This window comes from Microtus pennsylvanicus, chromosome 9 (assembly GCF_037038515.1).
Source record: "Microtus pennsylvanicus isolate mMicPen1 chromosome 9, mMicPen1.hap1, whole genome shotgun sequence".
NCBI lineage: Eukaryota > Metazoa > Chordata > Mammalia > Rodentia > Cricetidae > Microtus > Microtus pennsylvanicus.
The window spans coordinates 110144953-110154220 of NC_134587.1; positions in this window are offsets into that span (position 1 = coordinate 110144953).

A 9268-nucleotide genomic window follows, 5' to 3' on the forward strand; every position below is an offset into this window, starting at 1 on the left:
GCGGTTAAGAGCATTGCCTGCTCTTCCAAAGGTCCTGAGTTCAATTCCCAGCAACCACATGGTGGCTCACAACCATCTGTAATAGGGTCTGGTGCTCTCTTCTGGCCTTCAGACATACACACAGAAAGAATATTGTATACATAATAAATAAATATTTATTTTTTAAAAAAAAGCATTTGAACGCATCGGCACAGGAGACCACTTCCTAAATCTAACTCCAGTAGCACAGACTCTGAGAGAAACAAAATTAATCAATGGGACCTCGTGAAACTGAAAGGCTTCTTCTGTAAAGCAAAGGACATGGCCAACAAGACAAAACGACGGCCTTACAGAATGGGCAAAGATCTTCACTAACCCCACATCAGACAGAGGTCTGATCTCCAAAATATACAAAGAACTCAAGACATTGGTCATTTCAAGAACAAATAATCCAGTTCACAACATGGAGGTACAGACCTAAACAGAGAACTCTCAACCGAGAAATCTAAAATGGCTGAAAGACACTTAAGGAGATGTTCAACACCCTTAGTCATCAGAGATATGTAAATCAAAACAGCTCTGAGATTCCACTTTATACCTGTAAGAATGGCCAAGATCTAAAACACTGATGACAACTTATGCTGGAGAGGATGTGGGGAAAAGGGAACACTCCTGCATCGCTGGTGGGAATGCAAGCTGGTACCGCCCCCTTTGGATGTCAGTGTGGCGATTTCTCAGAAAATTAGGAAACAACCTTCCTCAAGACCCAGCAATACCACGTTTAGGTATATATGTAAAGGATGCTCAATTGTGCCACGAGGACATGGGCTCAACTATGCTCATAGCAGCATTGTTTGTCATAGCCAGAACCTTGGGAGAGGGTTGAAGGGGAGGCATGGAAAGAGAGGAAAGAAAAACGTAGAGCTTAACAAAAATAAATAAAAGAAACAAAGGCGGGTAGTGGTGGCACATTCCTTTAATCCCAGCACTTGGGAGGCAAAGGCAGGTGGATCTTTGTGAATTTGAGGCCAGCCTGGTCTACAAGGGTTAGTTCCAAAGCTACAGAGAAACCCTGTCATGAAAAACCAAAAATAAATAAATAAGTAGGCATGGATTGTTTAAAAAAAAATCAAACGCAAACCAAGTAGAAATAACTACTTTCAGTATGCCATTCAAGAATTAGGGAACCCTTTATCCCAGCATGTGGGAGACACAGGCAGAAGGACATCTGTGAGTTAAAATCCAGACTCATCTACCAAGTGAGATCACAAGACTCGTGCACTGTCTCATAGGTCCTAAATTCCCATGATCCAGTTTCTAGGACCAAGGAGACAGTTTATAATGTCTCCTTCTTCTTTCCTTCCTTCCTTCCTTTTTTTTTTGGGGGGGGGTGGTGTTTGGTCAAACTTTTATATATGTTTTTTTTTTTATTTGGGTTGGGGGCCTCTCTATAAAGCCTGGGAATTCACAGAGGTCCACCTGCCTCTGTCTCTTTGATGATAGAATAAAAGATGTGCACCACAATAACCAGGCTCAGTTTCTTGTACATTTAGTTTAATTTCAAATTTTGTTTGTATCTCTTGGTCTGCACCAAGTGTGTCCCTGTGGGGGTGGGGGGGCAGGGAAGTTGTCCTATTTTAGAACATTTTATTTTACTTTTATTTGAGACAGTCTTTCCGGTTGTGTAGAACTTATTTTAATTTCAAATTTTTAAAGAATTTTTTTATGATTTATTTAACTTTATTTTATGTGCAGTTGTGTGAAACTGGATTTACAATCACTTATGAGCTGCTGCCTTGTGGGGGTTACATCTCAGGAGCACAAGAACCCAATCTGTGCTGTACTCCCTGTCACCAAAAGAGGTCACTAGATCCCCACCATGTGGTTTCTGGACATTCCAGAAATTCCATCTCTCCAGTTCTCATTCTTTCATTGTTCCTCCTGCATGCCTGCATCTAGTGAGAGAGTGGGCACCGTTCCTCCCTGCTTCTGTGTATCTGTGTCTGTCACGTCCTGGATAGCCAGAGTGCCCGCCACCTACGCCTGAGAGATAGATGTACGCCTGAGAGATAGATGTGGCCGGCAGCCCTGGGGCTGGGGGAAAGGGAGAGAGTGGGTTCCCTGGAGAGCCTTGGGCAGAGGCTCTGTGGATTCCCTGCAGGAGGCCGCACCGCCTCTGAGGAGCCCATGGGGGAGGGGAAAAGGGAAGGTCAACCAGACAGTCCTGCCTGGCTTTTGCTTTGCTTTGTTTTTGTTTTTGTTTGTTTGTTTTATTTTATTTTCTGGTACAGCTGTGACCAGGTCTGGATCCAGGACAGACTCCAAAGCTAGAGAGAAATCCTGTCTCAGAAAACAACAAGAACAACCAAAAAATAAATAAATACATAAACTAATAAATGAATGGATAGATAGCTAGATAGCCAGACACACACACAGAGAGAGAGAGAGAGAGAGAGAGAGATGATAAAAACACCTCCAAGATCAGGGAGACCAAGGCAGGCAGATCACTGTGAGTTTAAGGCTCCCTTGTTCTGCAGATTGAGATTCAAGGCCAGGCAAAGTGACACAGAGAAACCCCGTTTTCAAAAAAAAAAAAAGGTGAGGGCTGGAGAGAGATGGCTCTGTGGTTAAGAGTTCTGACTGCTCTTCCAGAGGACCCAGGTTCAATTCCTTACCACCCACATGGCAGTCAACAGCTGTCGGTAACTCCAAGATCGGACACCCTCAGATAGACATACATGCAGGCAAAACACCAATGACAATAAAATGAAAATAAATAAATTATTAGGAAAATAAATATATAGAAAAGGTGTTTAGTGCATGCCTTTAATCTCAGCACTAGGAGGCAGAGGCAGATGACTCTCTGTGAGTCTGAGGCCAGTCTTGTCTACAAAGTGAGTCCCAGGGCATACAAGGGTACACAACGAAACCTTATGTTGAACAACCACAAATAAGCAAACAAATAGAGAGATAATAACAATAAAAATATTTGAGAGTTCAAATAATTGACTTCATCCACAATAAAAGAATATAAAAATAAAAATATCAAATGCACTTGAACACATTGGCACAGGAGAACGCTTGCTAAATAGAACCCCAGTAGCACAGACACTGAGAGAAAAAGAAAAAAAAGAAAAAAGAAAAAAAAAGAAAAACAAAACAAAAAAAAGAACAAAGAAAAAAACTAAAGAGAGAAAAAAAGAAAAAAAAGAAAAGAAGAAGAAGAAAAAAAAGAAAAAAAGAAAAAAAGAAAAAAAAGAAAGAAAAAAGAAAAAAAAAGAAAAAAAAACAGACACTGAGAGAAACAATTAATAAGTGAGACCTCCTGAAACTGAAAAGCTTCTGTAAAGCAAAGAACATGGCCAAGAAGATAAAACGACGGCCTTACAGAATGGGAAAAGATCTTCACTAATCTCCAAAATACACAAAGAAGTCGAGAAATTGGTCATCCAAAGAACAAATAATCCAATTTTAAAAAATGGAGTACAGACCTAAACAGAGAACTCTCAACAGAGGGATCTAAAATGGTTGAAAGACACTTAAATGTATTTAGTGATTATATTTCTTTTCCCTTAGGGATAAAGAAATGGAGAAGTTCTTTGAAGCAGTAAGTCACAAAAACACCAGGCCGTTAAACTTCAGCTACAGGGAAACCCTGTCTCGTGGAAAAACAAAACAACAACAACAACAACAAAAAAAAATCCTGAAGCCAGTGATCATTGCAAACATCTGTATGTTCAGATACTGAGCCTGAGCAAGTTAGAGTGTCACAGATTTGCTGCAATTCATTGCAAATTTCATGTGGATCACAAATCCTGCTCAAGTTACAGCTGTTAGTGTCAGTGTGAACCTTGACACCATCTCTACTGGATTCCTGTCAGCTGGGCTCCGGTCTGCTAGAAAAGCAGAAGAACTAAGGTACCGTAATTAACCTCTTCTGTGCCCCACCTGCAAGAACACTCTGTAAGCTACAGTTCTGAAAACAGCCTGGTCCTGGCATAAGAACAGACAGGAGAACCAATGGAACCGAATAGAAGACCCGGATATCGATCCACACATCTACGAACACTTGATCTTTGATAAAGAAGTCAAAAATATCCAATAGAAAAAAAAAAAGAAAGCATGTGAGTTCAAGACCAGCCTGGTCTACAAGAGCTAGTTCCAGGACAGGCTCCAAAAAAAAAAAAAAAACTACAGAACAACCCTGTCTCGAAAAAAAAAAGAAAGAAAGAAAGAAAGAAAGAAAGAAAGAAAGAAAGAAAGAAAGAAAGAAAAAGAAAACAGTGCTGTCCTCGAAAATGCCCTCTCCCTTTGAACACGGCCCCTCCTTTGGGCTGAGTTTCCCACACAGCTCTGATGATGCAGGAGGATGCCGAGGGCCCAGTTGGTGCCTGTATCTGTGCCTTGGCAGCAGCTATTCATGTCTTGCCACTCAGAGTCAAATTCCCTTAAGTTTAGCCTTCCCTAAGTGCTTGTTCACTTCAGAAGACTCAACCCTCATCTTCCATGTCCTCCTGGCCTAATTTCTCATATTACTGTTTTACTGAGTATGAATCAGTAATATGAGATGTTCAGGAGAGGGAGGAAGGGTCATTCATGAAAAAAGTGAGTGTTCAACTAACTAACTCCCCATGGGTTCAGGAAGTAGTGAGAAGATATTAATGAAGCAGAGAGAAATTTCTGGTTTTGGAAGGAGGAAATCCTGAATGGCTCCCTCTGTGTCGGAGGAGAGACTCCTGGAAAGGAAACCTCAGGTTCCGGTTGGTCGGTCGGTCGGTCGGTCGGTCGGTCAGTTCGGGGAGAAATATCAGCAAGGAGGTAAAGGCCGTGCCTCACGACATCAGCAGTCCCTTCTCTGGAAATTCCACGGTATCCCAGAGAGCTCTCGGAATTTTGTGATGTCACTCGTGTCCTAGAAACGCCAACTGCCCTCAAGACACACTCTCTCGGTGCCTATAAGACTCGGTTCTAGACATGTTGTCTAGAGAATGGAGATCGTTCGTGGAGAGGCCAGAGGGAGGAAGAAGAAAGCTGGCCTCAGATCTCACAGGAAAACATGGAGAAATAATTAGTGGTCCTGGGGAAGACGAAGTGAGTTCACCACTAGCAGGGACTAGAGAGATTTCTGGATGTGATGGCTTTGAGACTTCCAGGGCTAGGGCTCAGGAACTGGGAGGTTTCTGGGATGAAACAGGTCTGTCTGTCTTGTTTCTCTGAGTTCCTAAAGGGCCAACCCACATCAAAGATTCACGATAGTTGATTTGACAAAGTCGGGAATTGACAAGGAGTGCGGAAGGAGTCAGTGAGATTTCAATACCAGCACTGACTGCACATCATCACCCCCCCCCCCCCCCCCCGGTCCTTTTCGTTGTGTAGCAATAATAATAGAGAAAGGGGAGTAGCGCTCTGCCAAAGCCCGTATTTTACCATGCCTTATATCACAGCCATTAGCAGGGTTGAGGCATCAAGTGCTGCAGTCAGTCCGACTCCTGTGACCCCCCTAAGGTTTCTGGCTTCCCAGTTTTGAGTGACACCATGGTCTCCAGTTCAGCTTGAGAGCTCTTTAAGAGCCAATGGAGGAGAGAGTGGAAAGAGACTGCCATTTTTTTCTTTTTCCTTTTCTTTCTTTCTTTTGCTGTTTTGCTTTGTTTTTCAAGAAAGGGTTTCTTTGTGTATCTTGGGCTGTCCTAAAACTCACTCTGTAAATCAGGCCATCTTTGAATTCACAGAGATCTGTGTGTGTGCTGTGATTAAAGCCCGGCTGAGACTGCAATTTCTTGTTAGCTCTGGGTGTCCTGAGCTGTTAGTAAGTGACAATGGCTCTGTGTTGTGAATCTCTGTGAATCCAGACTATGTTATGTCCTTCAATGACATGAGTCTGAAGCATCAAGCACCCACCCACCCCTATACTCCCTGAGGTCTCTGAAGTCACACACAGCGCAGCCTCTATAGGTCTGAATAAGGCTTAGAAAGCTTTTCCCTGGTTCACCTGGTGCAGAGGAAACCAGGTAAGTTCTGAGAGACATGCACCACCTTCCTACAGAAAGAAGGGAGGACTGATTAGCTAATACCCACAGAGGGGGAAACTCAAGTCTGGTATTTCAGACAGAACCTGCTTGGACAAAGTCTCATCTGTCAGTCACTTCCTGAGGGAAGGAGGGAGGAAGGAAGGACCACAATTATCTCTCCTCTGTGTCCTTTTTACGCTCTTTTCATGCTCTGATGAATATTGTGATTCAAGTTGGCCATGTCCCCTTTTCCACAGCATGTGCACTGTGGCTCTAGATCAAGGAATCAGTTTGTTTGTGTGTTTTGCTCTATCTAGGAGAAGCACCATAGCAGTTGCATACTGACTGAGAAATTTGATTTTTAGGAAATGATTTTTCATATCTGTGAGTGGTCTCTCCATAGATAGCCACTCATCTTTCTTTAAACTTGAGTATAGGAATGAATGATCCCTCCCTCCCTCCCTCCCTCCCTCCCTCCCTCCCTCCCTCCCTCTCTCCCTCTTCATGGGAATGAGTGTCTGCTCTTGCATTGAGGGCTCCCCAGTTCTCAGCATCTCCAGCCCAACCTGTCACAAGCTGATCACACATTTGCAAACTTGGGATATATTCTGCTGAAGTTTTGGGATAATGAATTTCATCAACTATGGGACTAACTTTGTTCTGACAGGACACTCACTCACAATCTCTCCTCATCACACCCACATAGTGTAACAACTTTGTGTTTCCTCCACAATGTGCTCATTTCTGTCAGGGAACTGAAAGCCGGCCAGCCAGCCAACACTATTTTTCCTTGTTTCTCATTTTGTTCTTATATTCTGTCTCTCCCCCCCCCCCCGCCTGGAAAACTTTCAGAGTTCACTCTGCCCCCTGAGTAAAGGTGTTATGCTTCCTTTTATTGTATATTTAGTGTGTGTGTGTGTGTGTGTGTGTGTGTGTGTGTGTGTGAGAGAGAGAGAGAGAGAGAGAGAGAGATTCATTATGAAATCAAAAGTCAGTCAACAACAGCAAACTTTGTATTTATTTGTCCATCCACGTATTTGCTTGTTTACTTACTTACTTACTTACTTACTCACTCACTCACTCACTCACTCACCCACTTCATTTATTATTTATTTATTTATTTATTTGCAGTGGAAGACTTAATTCAGTAAGAATGATCAGAAGGGTAGGTAGGGTATCCTTGGGAAAAGAGTAAGATATCACGATGACTTTCCCTTCCAAGAGGGAGCTTTCTAGTAAGACGTGAAACCACAGTTTCAAGGGCCCGCTTTCCACAAGTCCTTTTCCAAGGTCAGGCATTTCTTAGGTAAGCAAGGGTCTCCATTCATTCCCTTTGAGGAACTCTCAGGCCCTGCCCTGACATTAACCTCTGACTCCTGCCTATTGTCAAGGCCAATGGGACACTCCTCAGCCCCTCCCTGACCTGAGGTGACCTGAGAAGCCACACCCCACCCCAGTTCACAGGCCTCTCTTTATCTATCTATCTAACTAAGTAACTGTACAGCATAAAATGTGGAATCTCTTCTCAATGAAATGCTGTTGGCAGCCATTCGATGAATTTATTCTCATCTCAGATCCTGTCCAGCAGGGATGTCTTCTTTCCGTGTTTCTTCTTCTTTTGTATGTTGCAGTCAGTTCAGATGTGCTGGTATATGGTGAGAAAGAGAGAGAGAGAGAAATGGAATTGCTTTTTATTTATTTGAAGAGTTTTAATGATTTAATATTCAGCTATTTCCAGCCTTATTTACCAGCACATTTATTATTACCAGCGAGCACCTTCCTCTGAAAACATTGGAATCGCCCCCCATCTGTACATGTCATGCACGTGCGTGCATATGTGTGTGTGTGTGTGTGTGTGTGTGTGTGAGCGTGTGCGCATCCCATCTATCTATCTATCTATCTATCTATCTATCTATCTATCTATCTATCTATCTATCTATCTATGTATCCCTTCATCAAATTCCATTTTAGGAGCTGCTATGCTGACCAGTGACATGGAGGCCACCATTTTCTTAGCCAGTGACAGTCAGGAGACAGAAAGAAGGAAAGAAAGGAAGAAAGGAAGAAAGAATCTACATTCCCAAAGAAAGAAAAAATTTAAGTAAATTTTAAAAAGTAAAAAAAAAATTAAGAAAGTAAGTAAATACATACATAAAAATAGACATAAAGAATGAATAAATGAATAAAACTAAATAATAATTGAAACATTCAATAAGTAAATGAGTCACGCTAAATCAGCAGATAAATAAACAGATATATGAAAGAAGATAAGGAAATGAAGGAATGAATGAACAAGTAAGTAAGTAAGTAAGTAAGTAAGTAAGTAAATAACTAGGTGGGTCATTTTTTTTAAAGAAGTAAGTAAATGAGATGGGCTGAACAGATAAGTAAGTAAGTAAGTAAGTAAGCAAGCAAGCAAGCAAGCAATCGTGAAAAAAAAAATGAGAGCCAGGCGATGGTGGCGCACGCCTTTAATCCCAGTACTCGGGAGGCAGAGGTAGGCGGATCTCTGTGAGTTCGAGACCAGCCTGGTCTACAGTGCTAGTTCCAGGACAGGCTCCAAAGCCACAGAGAAACCCTGTCTCGAAAAACCAAAAAAAAAAAAAAAAAAAGAGAGAGACACATCCATTCAATCCATAAAAGACAAAACGTGGAAATAAACATGTAAACTGGCCGACCCACCCAAAGCAGGAGGGAGGTCTCTGTCCAGCAGGGCCGTCTTCTTTCCAAGTTGCAGTCAGTCAGATCTCTGGGCAAACAGAAAAAGAAAGCAATTGTTTTCTACTTGAACAGTTTTAATATTACTCAAATGAATTAATATTCAGCTATTTATTCCCAGCCTTATTTACAACTGGATGCTCACCGAGCACCTTCCTCTCATAGCTAGCCCCTTCTACCCCTGCCCCATCTGGACAGATAGACAGGATGTATGTATGTATGTATGTATGTATGTATGTATGTATAAATAAATAAATAAATAATAAAAAAGTAAAATAAAAATAAGTAAATAAATAAATTAAAAAAAAGTGTTTGGTGAGTGGGGCGTGTTGGCATAGAGAACAAAAGAGATAAACTAACCACCAACACATTGAAGAATGACATCAGTCAATCAAGACATGGCAAAAGACAACTGGTCGACCCAAGTTCACAAGGCCAACTGGTCGACCCCGGTACTTAGCATTTTAAGGCCAAATATTTAATCGGACAACTGGTCGACCAGCTTCCAGTCCGTCAAAAAAAAAGGAAGTGCACAGAGACAACTGGTCGACCCGTCAGGTCTA